Source organism: Scyliorhinus torazame, chromosome 9, assembly GCF_047496885.1.
Source record: "Scyliorhinus torazame isolate Kashiwa2021f chromosome 9, sScyTor2.1, whole genome shotgun sequence".
In the NCBI taxonomy this organism is placed as follows: Eukaryota; Metazoa; Chordata; class Chondrichthyes; order Carcharhiniformes; family Scyliorhinidae; genus Scyliorhinus; species Scyliorhinus torazame.
In genome coordinates this window covers 108932353-108947165 of record NC_092715.1, presented here as the reverse complement: position 1 = coordinate 108947165, position 14813 = coordinate 108932353, and the positions used below count along the sequence as shown (strand labels likewise).

The window sequence follows — 14813 nt, the reverse complement described above, 5'->3', positions numbered from 1 at the left end:
TATAATTTTTTCTTATTCTTATTGGCAGGGAAAAATTGAAATCATGAGTGAAGTATGTGAATTAATAGAAAAATAATAAGCAGAAGTGATAATCAACATGGTTTTAAGATGGCAAAATCATAGAATCCCGAGAGAGCAGAAGTCATGTGGCTCATCGTATCTGCACCAACCCTCCAAGGAGCACGCTGCCCAGGCCCACTCCCCGCCCTATCCCCAAACCCCAACAGCACCTTCCAGTTCCATGACCCCACCACCCAAAGGACAAGGGCAACAGATACACGACAGCACCACGACCTGCAATTTTCTCTCCAAACCACACCAGCCGGATTTGAAACTCTTTTATCATTCCTTCCCCGTCATTGATCAAAATCCTGAAATTCACTTTATGATGGTGCTGGGTGTGCACCTCCATCAGATGGACTGCAGCAGTTCAAGAAGGTGGCTCACCACCACCCTCTCAAGGACAATGAAGGATGAGCAACAAATGCTGGCCTTGCCAGCGATGCCCACTATGAAAAATAAGGAGTGTAATGACTGTGACGGATTTGCGGGACACAAGGTTACAGAGAGAGGGTGGCACAAAGCAATATGAAAACAAGCTGAATACTTTTTTAAGTGAAGCTGGTGCCAGGCCAGGAGCCAATGTAATCAGGTGAACAGGGCAAGGATACAACCAACAGGGATTTGAATGAGTTCAAGTTCAGAGGGGGTGGAGGTTGGGAGGCTGGCCAGGAGAAATAGTTAAGTTTAGAGGGAACAAAGACACGGTTAAGGGTTTTAGCAAAAGGCAGGCAAGCAGAGGCAGAGTCCTGTAATGTTATAGAAGTGGAAGCAGACAACCTTGGTGACGAGCGAATGTGAACAGATATTCACATCAGTGTCAAATATGACACCAAGGTTGCGAATGGTCTGGTTTAGCCTCAAATAGCTGCCAAGCAAAGGAATGGATACGTCAATCAAAGCCATCCAATGGGAATTTCAGGATGCGAGAGCAAAGATAATTGTGTCAGTGACAGACAAATTTTGTTTGGTGCCATTTAAGCATTGAGCTAAGAGTTCCTGAGACCGTGACATAATCGTCTTCAAAATCAACAACCATTTGATATTAAAAACGCGACACATAAAAGGTTAAAAAGCTTGGCAATTAGTTTGAGAAAACTACAAATCTTGCATGTACATAAGCTAAAATCAACATTACGCAATCGAAAGTGTAAATAACTTGCTCCCCATCAGCAAATTTAAGTATTTTATTTACATTTTTGATCCAATACACATATCGGCCTATCTCTATCGGACTTATTTGTATCTATTGCTAATGGTGTTTGATCCATTTTTTTCCATCAAAACTTTGTTCAAGACTTTTTTTTGTTAAGCACTTCAGTCATCAGAAATCTGTTTCCTTTCAAAATAGGATACCTTTAGATATAATTCAAACATTCTAAACTAATGATTTTCCTGAGCTCACAATAGCTTCGAAGCCAGGCTGCGCATCAAATTACCTGCACCACCATATACCAGTAAATACTACTTTTCATTCAAAATTGGTTGTGTTATAATAACATTTAAATTGCCAGAAGCAGCACTACAATTTTCTTGTGACTGCAATAACCTCAGTAACTGTTCAGATTATAATCAAATTTTACACATGAATTATCTCTTTTTGTTGTTTATTAGGTCACATAAAAGGTGGATGTGCTACAAAATAGCTTCATTTCAAAAACATTTAGGTTTTAGTTGTACAATTAAGTATAAATTTTGCCAAAAAAAGCAATAGGTATAAATAATTCTAGTCTGTAGAAAACATAAATGCTTACAGACCAAGAATGACAGTGATTAGCACAGTTGCTTCACAGCGCCAGGGTCGCAGGTTCGATTCCCGACTTGGATCACCGTTGGTGCAGAGTCTGCACGTTCCCCCCATGTCTGCGTGGGTTTCCTCCGGGTGCTCCGGTTTCCTCCCACAAGTCCCGAAAGACGTGCTGTTAGGTAATTTGGACATTCTGAATTCTCCCTCCGTGTAACCAGACAGGCGCCGGAATGTGGCAACTAGGGGCTTTTCACAGCAACTTCATTGCAGTGTTAATGTAAGCCTACTTGTGACAATAAAGATTATTATACTCAAACAATTTGAAATGAAGATGACATAAAACTATTGCTCCACCCTGTGCCAGGTGTGCTGCTTATCTGGAACCTGTGGAATATGATTTAATGGCCACATCACAACTTAAGTGAAAGTGCGACGAGGCCGTTAAATCTAACGGCATCCCCAGCAAGTGGTCACGGGGGCACCTTTTTAAAAACATGAAGCTGCAGAGAGCTGCTGCGCAGAGCCGAGGTGGTGAGTAGCCCCCATCTTCACTCACAGGCAAAGAGCCCAGGAACACTAGGGTTGCTGCCCCAGTGGTCGGAGTGCGGTAGGAGATTCACCAGGGGACCAGCCACGGTCAGGGTGAGCCGTCATCGGGAGGGCTGGGGAATGAGCTATGCTTGTAGGCTGGGGGTGAGGGGAGATGGGTGTCTCAGCACCCACACGTCCACCATGCCAACCCCTGGACTGTGTGGTCCTGTTACAGGGGCAACCCCAACCCCTGCCCCACTGACCACCCGTAACCCCTGTGGCCGGGGAGGCCGCTGGCCACGTGGATGAAGGCTATAGCGAATTGGGAATTGGCAATTGTAGTTAAATGGGCACTTCACACATCCCACGAGGATCCCCGTTGGTAGGCGTGCCATATAGCAAGTGGGAGTTATTGCCCAGCATCCCAATTAGACCATGATACCTGGACATTATGCCTGAACACTGCGGGAGGCAACACCTAGGATGTAGCAGCCAACATCTGAACACCCAGGGACTGGATCCCGACACTGGGAACATTTCCGTGACCAGAGGGTGGGCGTGTGCATTGGGATTGAAATAAGCACCCAATCCAGATAACATGTGTGTGGGTGTCGGGGGTGTAGTGATCAGGGCCTCCGCTGTGGCCAGGGGTGCATGGGCAGCACCTGTCAGATGAAGAGGGGTTAGTGATGGGAGTTATGGAAGGTCCCGGGTGAAGCACTGCTGGTTGTCAGTCTCACACCCTCATTAATCCCTTACAGATATTGCACGAGATGAGCGATATATTGACGCTGCAGAACTTGCCCAAGGGTGCTGCTGGCAGGCCAGACGACCAGACACCGGAGGAGGCAGCGGCAGCAACGACAACAGAGGATCGAGGCGGCGACCCATGTGCAAGACCCGCCCCACACCCTGAAGATCCAGCCGCCCCTCAGGCCAGGGAGGGACCCAGAGTGGAATGCCCATGACAGCGCAAGGCATACAGGCATCACTGGTCTTTCGAACTGATGACAAGGTCCTGCAGGAGGCTCCGCCTCAACAAGGAGCCAGTGCAGCACCTGTGTCATGTCCTCGCGGACTTGGCACCATGTGGAGGAGGAGGAGGAGAATACACGTTCCCAGTGGCCATCAAGGTCAACGTAGCCCTGAATCTCTACGCCTCAGGCTCATTCCAGGGCTCGAGCGGGGATTTGTGTGGCATCTCAAGGGAAGCTACGGATGCCCTCTTTGCCAGGGCAGGGAACTATATGAGCTTTGACTTGGATTAGGCCCAACAAGATGCCCAGGCAGCAGTATTCTCTGCCATTGCTGGGATATCACAGGTACAGGGGGTTATAGATGGCACGCATTCACCAAGCAGTCTGGGAGTGCCCTACATCATCAGAAAGGGGTTCCACTCCCTGAACATCCAGCTCTTGTGCGACCACCACATGAAGATCATGCACGTGTCTACACACTTCCCAGGGTGTATGCACAACAGCTACATCCTGAGACAGTCAAACATTCTTGGCCTCTCGAGGACCACCCAAGGATGGCTGGTTGGCTCTTGGTGGAAAGGGGTACCCGCTGAGGACCTGGCTATGGACGCCAATATGGAGGCCGGTGACCGGTGCGGAAACCCAGTACAATGAGGCCTATGAGCCCATCCAGGCTGTCATTGAGCAGTGTATTGGACTCCCCGGAGAGTCGCCCGCTTTCTGGTGGTCTGCTGTGTTCTCCGCAACATGACACAGCAAAGGGGCGGGTAGCCCCCTGATAACTTGGAATGTGAGAGGCCTGAACGGGCCGGTCAAGAGGGCCCGTGTGTTCGCGCACCTGAAGGGACTGAAGGCAGATGAAGTCATGCTCCAGGAGACGCATCTGAGGGTAGCAGACCAGGTTAGGCTGAGAAAAGGGTGGGTAGGGCAGGTTTTCCACTCGGGGTTGGACGCAAAGAGTCGAGGGGTGGCAATTTTGGTGGGGAAGCGGGTGTCGTTTGAGGCGCTGAGCACCGTGGCAGACAATGGAGGTAGGTACGTGATGGTGAGCGGTAAACTGCAGGGGGTGCGGGTGGTCTTGGTGAATGTGTATGCCCCGAATTGGGACGATGCCGGATTTATGTGGCGCATGTTGGGCCGAATTTCGGACCTGGAGGTAGGGTGCTTGATAATGGGGGGGGGGGCTTCAATACGGTATTGGATCCAGCATTGGACCGCTCTAGATCCAGGACGGGTAAGAGGCCGGCAGCGGCTAAGGTGTTGAGTGGGTTTATGGACCAGATGGGAGGAGTGGACCCATGGAGGTTTGTTAGGCCGGGGTCCAGAGAATTCTCTTTCTTCTCCCACGTCCATAAAGCCTACTCCCGGATTGACTTCTTCGTTTTGAGCAGGGCGCTGATTCCAAGGGTGGAGGACACGGAGTATTTGGCCATAGCCATCTCAGACCATGCCCCGCACTGGGTGGAACTCGAGCTAGGGGAGGAGAGGGACCAGCGCCCGCTGTGGCGCCTGGAGGTGGGTTTGCTGGCGGACGAGGTGATGAGCGGGCGGATCCGGGGGTGCATTGAAAGATATCTAGAGGTGAAAGATAATGGGGAGGTGCAGGTAGGGGTGGTCTGGGAGGCGCTGAAGGCGGTGATTAGGGGAGAGCTAATCTCCACTAGGGCCCACAAGGAGGGGAAGGAGTGGAGAGAGAGGGAGAGGTTGGTGGGGGAGATTTTAAGGGTAGATAGGAGGTTTGCAGAGGTCCCAGAGGAGGGACTACTCAAGGAGCAACGAAGCCTCCAGGCCGAGTTCGACCTGTTGACTACCAAGAAGGCGGAGGTGCAGTGGAGGAAGGCACAAAGGGCGGTGTACAAATACGGGGAGAAGGCTAGCCGGATGCTGGCACGCCAGCTGCGGAAGCGGGAGGCGGCGAGGGAGATTGGGGGAGTTATGGATAAAGGGGGGAACACGGTGCGGAGTGCAGTGGGAATAAATGGGGTATTTAAAGACTTTTATGAGGGGCTGTATAGGTCTCAGCCCCCGACGGAGGAGGGGGGGGGCGTCGTTTTCTGGACCGGCTGAGGTTCCCGAGGGTAGAGGGGGGGCAGGTGGCGGGGCTTGGGGCACCGGTAGGGCTGGAGGAGCTGACTAAGGGGCTGGGGAGTATGCAGGCGGGGAAGGCACCGGGGCCAGGTGGGTTCCCGATGGAATTTTACAGGAAGTATATGGACCTGTTGGGCCCACTACTAGTGAGGACTTTCAATGAGGCGGCGGGGGGGGGGGGGGGGGGGGGGTTGCCCCCGACGATGTCCAGGGCGCTGATCTCGCTGATCTTGAAGCGAGACATGGACCCTTTACAGCGTGGGTTGTATAGGCAAATCTCGCTCCACAACGTGGATGCGAAGCTGTTAGCGAAGGTGTTGGCTACCAGAATTGAGGACTGTGTTCCGGGGGTGATCCACGAGGACCAGACGGGGTTCGTGATGGGAAGGCAGCTAAACACCCATGTGCGGAGGCTCCTAAATGCAATCATGATGCCTGCAGTGGAGGGGGAAGCGGAGATAGTGGCGGCTATGGATGCGGAGAAGGCCTTCGATAGGGTGGAGTGGGGGTACCTGTGGGAAGTGCTGAGGTGGTTCGGGTTCAGGGAGGGATTCGTTAGTTGGGTTAGGTTACTGTACGAAGCCCCAGTGGCGAGTGTGGCCACAAATCGGAGGAGGTCGGAATATATTCGGCTGTACCAGGGGACGAGGCACGGGTGCCCCCTATCCCCCCCTGCTATTTGCGTTGGCAATTGAACCTTTGGCGATGGCTTTGAGGGAGTCCAGGAACTGGAGGGGGCTGGTGCGGCCAGGGGACGACGACCGGGTATCACTGTATGCAGATGACCTGTTACTGTATGTGGCGGACCCAATGGGGGGGGATGCCGGAGGTGATGCAGATCCTCAGGGATTTGGAGACTTTTCCGGATATAAGCTCAACATGGGGAAGAGTGAGCTATTCGTGATACACCCAGGGGACCAGGGAAGGGGGATAGACGAGCTTCCACTGAAGAGAGCGGAAAGGAGTTTTCGGTACGTGGGGATCCGGGTGGCCGGGAGCTGGAGGGCCCGACACCAGCTCAACTTGTCGAGGCTGGTGGAGCAGTTTAAAAGGTGGAATATGCTGCCGCTCTCCCTGGCGGGTAGGGTACAGTCGGTGAAGATGACGGTGCTCCCGAGGTTCCTTTTTATATTCCAGTGCTTCCCCATCCTGATCCCCAAGGCCTTTTTTAAGCGGGTCAGCAGGAGCATCATAGGGTTTGTATGGGCGAAAAAGACCCCGAGGGTGAGAAGGGTGTTTCTGGAACGGAGCAGGGACAGAGGAAAGCTAGCGTTGCCTAATCTGTGTGGGTACTACTGGGCTGCCAATGTGGCGATGGTACGCAAGTGGGTAATGGAGGTGGAGGGGGCGGAATGGAAGAGTCTGGAGATGGCGTCCTGTGTGGGCACGAGCCTGAGAGTGCTGGTGACCACAACACTGCCGCTCCTGCCGACAAGGTACACCACGAGTCCAGTGGTGGTGGAAACCCTAAAAATTTGGGGGCAGTGGAGACGTCACAGGGGGGAGGCAGAGGCTTTGCTGTGGTCCCCGATCCGAGAGAACCATCGGTTTGTCCCGGGGAGAATGGATGGGGGATTCCTGAGCTGGCACAGGGCAGGTATTAGAAGGATGGGGGACCTGTTTATAGATGGGACGTTTGCGAGTCTTGGGGCGTGGAGGCAAAATTCAGGCTCCCCCCTGGAAATGCCTGCAGGTACATGCAGGTAATGGCGTTTGTAAGGCGGCAGATGAGGGAATTTCCGCTGCTGCCAGCACGTAGGATCCAGGATAGGGTGCTCTCGGGGGTGTGGGTTGGGGAAGGCACGGTCTCGGCGATCTACCAGGAGATGCAGGAGGAAGAGGAGGCCTCGGTGGAGGAGCTGAAAGGTAAATGGGAGGAGGAGCTGGGGGAGGAGATAGACGAGGGTACGTGGGCGGACGCTCGGAGTAGGGTAAATTCTTCCTCCTCTTGCGCCAGGCTTAGCCCGATATAATTTAAGGTTCTGCACAGGGTGCACATGACGGGGGCAAGGCGGAGTCGGTTTTTTGGAGTGGAGGACAGGTGTGTGAGGTGTTCGGGGAGCCCAACAAATCATGCCCACATGTTCTGGGCGTGCCCAGCGCTGGATGGGTTCTGGAGGGACGTTGCGAGGACGGTGTCTAAGGTGGTAAACACCCGAGTTGGGGGCTCGCACTATTTGGGGTATCGGACGAGCCGGGAGTGCAGGAGGCAAAAGAGGCCGGTATTCTGGCCTTTGCGTCCCTGGTAGCCCGGCGGAGGATTCTGCTACGGTGGAAGGATGCGAGGCCCCCAAGCGTGGAAGCCTGGATCAGCGACATGGCAGGGTTCATTAAATTGGAGAGGGTAAAATTTGCCTTAAGAGGATCTGTGCAAGGGTTCTTCAGGCGGTGGCAACCGTTCCTAGACTTTCTAGCAGAGCGTTAGGTGGTGGTCAGCAGCAGCAGCAACCCGGCCGGGGGGGGGGGGGGGGGGGGGGGGGGGGGGGGGGGGGGGGATAACTTTGTGTTTACTACTGTGTTTATTATCGTTTAATGGGGGGCTTGTATATACGGGGAATACGTGACATAGCTATTAGATGTTTATTTATGTGACCTTTGTTTTTTCTTATTTCTGTAAATATGTTGAAACTATGTAAAAAATTTGAAAACAGGAATATTTTTTTAAAAACATGACACAGCAATGGGCGAAGTGCTGGAGGAATATGTAGCCGACTCCGAGGAGGAGGAGAAGGAGGCGCTGGATCAGGAGGGTCTGGAGGACGAGTCCGGGGAGGACCTGCGGGACCAGCCGGAGGATGGGGGACAGGCGGCAATGGCGAGGGTCCGGCAAGCCCAGAAAGTCAGGGAGGCCCTCACCTTGCCCACTTCACATAAGACGTGGCCTTGTCCATCATTCCCTCTCCCCCCCGCCCACTCTCCTGCTCTGCACATCATGGGGGCGTTGGGGGAAGGACCTCCATGTCCGGGGATTGGTGATCAGCTGCATTGCTGCAGAAGAAAGTGCCAGGGAAGTCATATTGGCCAAGGTCAGCAGATTTAAGTGATTGACATAAGTGACCCCAACTGCCCCAATCTCCCAATGGTGCCGACCCTCTCACCCCACCCCTCCCAGATCCTCCCTCCATCCTTTGCCCGCACCCCACTTAACCCCTAGACTCCCAGTGCCCTCTGTGATCCGCAACATGCTTAGCCAACCGCTGCATCTAGGTGTGTCCCCAGGATGCACCATCAGAGGTGGAGGCAGCCAGCTGCTTACCACATGCCGTGGTCTATGATTCTGTTGACGGGTGTGCTCTGGGTGTTCTCTGGGGCTCTGGACCAGACGCCTCGGGGCCAGGCATTGCCGGCGCCATCTCCTGAGCCCATGTCCTCTAGGACTCCTCCAAATGGCAATGGACATGCTGGAGTGTCACATGGGTGGGGATGATAGCTGTGTCGCGTCTATTTTGGTGGCATCCTTGGAGCTATTCTCCGAGGTGTTCTCTTGGGAGGGCGGGGGGTGGGGAGCACCCCGGATGGGCATGTGATCAGTGGGAGGGATCGGTCAGTTTGTATGGCATTAACAGGCCATCCGGGTGGGAACCAGTGGATTCTCACCTCTGCACCATGCGCCGACCTCCACAGTGATCACTGCGGTGTCCTCGACACCCCCGCGACCTCAAGGGCCCATTCCTCATTGGGGTTGAGGCCTCTGATGTCCGGCACCCCACCACCCGCCTGGGCCCTCTCCCATTGGTTGTGGGCTAACTTCTCCTGCAGGGACACAGAAGGTGAGTTGTTATCCACGCGCGTGGTTACTCGCCAGGTGGGGGGGCATGGGGTGTATGGGATGGAAAGGTGTGCATGTGTGGGGGGGGGGGGGGGGGGGGGGTGTGCTTGACAAGTTGGGCTGTATGGAGGTGGGGCGGGGTGAAGAGAACGGGAGTGCGGCGCCAACTCACCCGAGCGGCCCAGTGAAGGTCATTGACCTTCTTGCAGCACTGGGTGCTAGTCCTCCTGCCAACTCTCCCCTGACCTTCTGACACTTCCTCCCAGGCGGCAGTGGCGATCCTCAGTGACGCGGGGGCGGGGTGGGGAGACAGGGCATCCGGTCTGGCCTCTACCGCTTCATAGTCGGCCCAGGTCAATATCGTCGAACCGTGGGGCTCGTCGCCTTGACGGCATGGCCGCAAGCTGAGTGAGGTTGGCTGTGCAGGATTGGTTTTAGTGCTGCTTTCCCTTGTTGGAAGGTGCTGGTGAGCGCAGTCTTGGTAAATCAGCCAGCGGGACAATGATTTGCGGCGGGAAGCCCGTGGGACCTCGTTAAGTGAACCAATTAATGTCTTATATCGGTGACAGCCTCGCCGGGCGCTCTGAGCGTCAGGAAGCTCTCAGCAGCTCTCGCTCGCTACCACACTTAGAAATCTTTTGGTTAAATCGCGCCCATGGCCTTTTGCACAGAATATTTGGTCAGTTTTGTTCTAGTCTCGAGCAATACATTGTGTAATTGTCACCTGAGTTGCCGACACACCCACAGTGCCATTAGGGAGGGAGTTCCAGGATTTTGACCCAGTGACAGCCATATATTTAATGTCAGGATAGTCAGTGGCTTGGAGGGGAAACTTCAAGGTGATCCCAGGTATCTGCTGTCATTTGTCCATGTGACTGACAATCTTCTAAAAGTTTTCCCACCACCAAGGGTACACTGACTGGCCAATAGTTGCTGGGCTTACCCTGACACCCACTTCTGTACGAGAGTCTAATATTTGCAATTCTCCAGTTGCATAAATATTTTATCCTGTGAAGAATATGACGACACCGCCACAGCTTTGGCGCGTATTAAAATCCTATTACACCAACACTGCCTTAGTAAACCAAACATTATTTTAATGCTTGTAATATCCAATTTTACAAAAACCAATAAAAAAATGTTCGCTCCATGCCGAAGAAAATTAAGCAGAAATCAATGCAACATGATCACTTGTACACTATTTCAGTGCAATGCATTCAACAAGCCAAAAAAACAGAGAGAGAGAGAAAGAGCTTTTCTAATTTAAAAAAAGCGCTTTCTTCAGATTCATGCAACAAGCTAACCAATGTCCACATCAGAACCACAACTTATTTCTATTGCACTAGATTAAATGCCTATTTGGATTTAGACGGAACTGGATATTTTCTGCTCATCATGAATTCTCAATCATTGGATTAGCTCTTTGTGGAAGATTCAAAGCTGTAATGTTGCAAATGTTTAAAAAGATTATTTTTAACAACAGGGACTGATCATTGAAGGATTCAGCTCATGATTGATATCAAGTGGTGCTTGCTGGAAAGTACTTATGTGCAGACATTTTTTCAAGATGGGGCTGAATTTAGCTGTAACATTTTTCATTGCTGGATCATCTACCAACACCCACACATGAAAATGAACATTTGTGCACAGTGCCATAAGGCTGCAGGTGCAACTATGGCAACCAGATCATGAACTGTAAAACTGAACACTCTACCAGAGCTTGACTCATTAGTTCCAAGGAAACTGGAGAAAAGATTAGAAAGGATATGCCATTTACCAGAAAGATGAGATCTGTTTAAAATTGAGGGAGATTTCTACTGTCCTGATTTTCACAAGATTCAAAATTTCACAAGAGAAATCAGTTTCAAAAACCTTTTTTGCGGCTTCCACTTAAAAAAATCATTTTCTGATGCACAAACAGGAAATATGTAAAGAAGCATTTCTGAAAGCGATAATTAATTTTCTTTCCATTAAGCATACACTGAAAACATCTAATTTCTGAAATGCCTTCATATGTCTTATTTTACACGATGTTGCTGACAACCTGCAAGCAATATATTCAGAACTCAGTTTCCTCCAAGGACCAGTAACTGACATGCTACTGATTTCAATGTATAATATATGTAATAAATAAAAACATATCACTCTGCAGAGTAAACACGGCAGTATTTGGATTGCGAAATGGGCAATGGACAGACCATACCCAACCAGCCTGTGCTTGCAAAACTCGGACACAGTGTCCAACATTGGATGTGATTCTGCGATTAGACACCAATTGCTAAATAGCCTACAGCGTGCTAAGAATTATGTTGACAACCAATTTAAGATTGTCAGTCGGGCTCGCAGTGTGGTGCATTTACGTACACTGGAAGCTATAAATATGAATACATATTTGCAGACAGAAAGAACTTGGACACGCATCGTGTCTGTTTCAACTAAACAAAATAAGTGATAGTCATTCACTGGTTCATTCAACACAGCAATTCCTTGCCAGAGTCAAGTTACCTGTTTAATTTTCAAACAATGCTTGGCAGTTAACTGTCAGTCATCATGAACTAGTACATTCTCATGGCGACACCTCTACCAATCAAAGTCCATTTGCCAACCAGTCAGCATTTCCGTCTCATACAGTACAAAGTGTTTTCTCCTCCTACTGGTATTCCTGTGAAGTGTCCTGACGAGTGCAAGCTTTGACATGTCTTTTTTCAGTAATACTAGAGTTCTTTCAATTAAATGACGAGTTTAATTTGCGCAAAGCAGCACCTTATAAAGGTTTTTACTTTATGACAATATAGCAGGCATAAATTTGTATTCAAATTCAATAGCAGAACATTTAAAAACTTAATATAGGTCCACAATTAAATTCAAAAATAATTTCTAATGGGATTAAGTGTTTAATAAATGCAATGCAAGTTATTTAAGGATACTGTACTGATAAACCCTTTTATATGACAGAGGATAAAAATCTGAATATTAAATATAGCATACACCACAATGCCGTTTAAAAAAAAACAATCAGATTATCTCCATCAACCCAGTACTCTATTTATTAAATATCAATTGATATTTGTAGGTCGGCACTAATTTTTATTGATTTGTTGTTCCATTTTAATCTTTTCTATACTATGACACTAACATTCATCATAGAAAATCCTACAGATGGAGAAAACACGACTTTGCAGAAAGCCCAAATTCAGCAGGCATTCACCAGTCTATTTTAAAACTCAACAGGAGCCTCCAGCTATCCCTGCAGCCATGGAACATAGCACAGAAACCTCAACCACTGTAAATTTGCACAAGACTAAACAGATTAGCCTCATAACGTGTCTGCTGCTCAAACAAAAGAAAAATATCCATGTCCCAAATAAAAACATCCTAGTCTTTTTCACCAGTACAAGACATCTAAATTATAAAGCTCACAGTAGACAAAACTCGATTTACTTTAGTGCTTTTTATATCCACCTCCAAATTAAATGGTGGATTATAATGTATAAAAATACTAAAATGACAGATCTAGCATAAAGCACTTACTCTGTGAAAAGACTGCATTCTCTTCAAAGACAAACATTCCAAGTGAGATAGAGAGATAGCTGTGGGACTGTCAGTTCCTTTGAAACGAGTGACTCATCTGTAGTGTGGACGCTGTGCATCAGACCTACATTCTCATTGACATCATCACCACCGACTTTGCTGCAGGAGCAGCTATGGCAACCACATCTTGCGCTGAGACAGAAGCCTTTAATTGCTTCAGCAACTTCCTAGAGCTTCAGCCATTAAACTTCACGTTGTTGAACAGACAATAAAACTCAGTCTCAATATTATAGTCAAGAGTGGAAAGACAGTATGTCGCTAGGAAAGCTAATTATAGAGCAGCATGCCTAATAAGAATCAGAAATTAATTTAATTCTTCTGAATAATGTCTATACTTTGCGAAGGAGGTAGAAAATACCAAAGGATAAAATAACACCCAAATGTTCATCAACCTTGCATTGCATGAATCTCTGTTTCAACTGATAACAACTGTAATTTTGTTACCTTTTTCTCCTGAATATTAAACATTGCCCAGGCTCGACTTCCAGAATCCCTCTTTTCTACCATGTGAGTAAATATATCCAATTTAAAAATTTTATTTTTTTTTTAAAATTCCAATTAAGGGGCAATTTATCTTGGCCAATCCACCTATACTGCACATATTTTTGGGTTGTGGGGGCGGAACCCACGCAAACACGAGGAGAAGGTGCAAACTCCACACAGACAGTGACCCAGAGCCAGGATCGAAGCTGGGACCTCAGCGCCGTGAGTAAATATATCAATGCTGGGTAGAACGACTCAGCACCTAGAAAAAGGGTAGCTTACCTTTGGGAGGGGAAGCCACTTTGTTAAGCAGGACTTATCCTTGAATATGTATCTGAAAAGTAAGTTCAGCTTTATCCGATAATACTCACTGCAATAGTTAAGATTAGATTAAGATTAACTAACATTACAGCCACGTTTAATATGAACATAATCTGTCTAAACAGTCCAAATTAATTTTGAGATTGTAAACATCAATTGTAATTTCCGATGAATCAATTATAGGCTAACATCTGAAAGACCAAAATAACAAGTGCCAGAATAAAGTGTCGTGCAGGTATCTATATACACATAAGCAAACTAGACATAAAAAACGAGGCTCCTTCTGTCCACAGAATCTGCAGTACAAAAGCTGCTTGGCCAGTGCCTATGCTGATGCTACCTCCATGCTAGAGATAACTACCCTAACACATTCCCTGCTCTTTCCTCATACCCGTTAATATTTTTCTCTGTATTCAAGAAGCATTTTGCTAAACGCATAAAATGATTGATTTCATTTGGGAGTATTGCATTTATTGATTTGACTCATTAGCTTAAAGAAAAATCGAACCTTTCTTTATGCATTGGGAACTAAACTGGTGTTTATACCTCTGTTACCAAGTCATCAACCAGCAGAAATAATCTTGCACCGTTAAATCACTTAAAATATGTATTTGAAAAATAAAATTAAGCAATTAGTGTGTTTATGGCAGTATTTACAATGGTACATATAGATCCCTAAAAATGAGAAACCTCGGTGCTTAAAAATATATTGAACATTGAGAATGTTAACATTCACACTAATTTGGACAGTTTAAGGAGGATCAGGAGATTTAGAGGTGTACATGATACTTGGTGCATTTATGCATGGTGTTTTGCAAAGCAACGTGAAGCAATGAGTGGATTGTTGCTTCACTCTGACATTCTTGTTGGTGGTCTAGGTCAGTGTGCTGCATCCCGTAGTCATGTGGGCTTAAAAAAAAAATTGGATTGCAGACTACTCAACTTGTTCATGCAAACCCTTCAGCATCTTTCCATTGACTGCAAGATTATTTCTGCGAGTTGGTGACTTGGTAGCAAGAAGGCATACACGCAAGGATTAGTTCCTAAATGTATAGAGGTGGGGGCTGGATTGTCCTAAAACGGGACAATGTCCCCACGCCGGCATCAAAAAACACACATGTCTCACTCCCGAGTTTCCTATAAAAAAGATCAGTCGATTCACTCACCTGCAGGGGGCTAGCAGGGGCCCAGAGTGATTCACGCAGTTTTAGCTGCGGATACGGGTCCCCGCGCTTCCGGTCTGGGG

The 14813-nt window shown here is 48.6% G+C and overlaps 1 protein-coding gene across 10 annotated transcripts in view; it reads right to left on the bottom strand.

Annotated features, from left to right (window-relative positions):
* pam (peptidylglycine alpha-amidating monooxygenase) overlaps positions 1-14813 on the bottom strand; it is a 445162-nt gene that overhangs the window by 374601 nt on the left and 55748 nt on the right. For 3 of the 10 annotated variants that reach the window (XM_072516378.1, XM_072516380.1, XM_072516381.1), the window contains exon 1: positions 12704-12867. The exons of 5 other annotated variants lie outside the window; for them this stretch is intronic. The gene's annotated coding sequence lies outside the window, so the exon portion shown is untranslated. Of the gene's footprint in view, positions 1-12703; positions 12869-14813 lie in introns of those variants that run through there. 2 more of the 10 variants (XM_072516371.1, XM_072516379.1) reach the window with 1 other exon arrangement.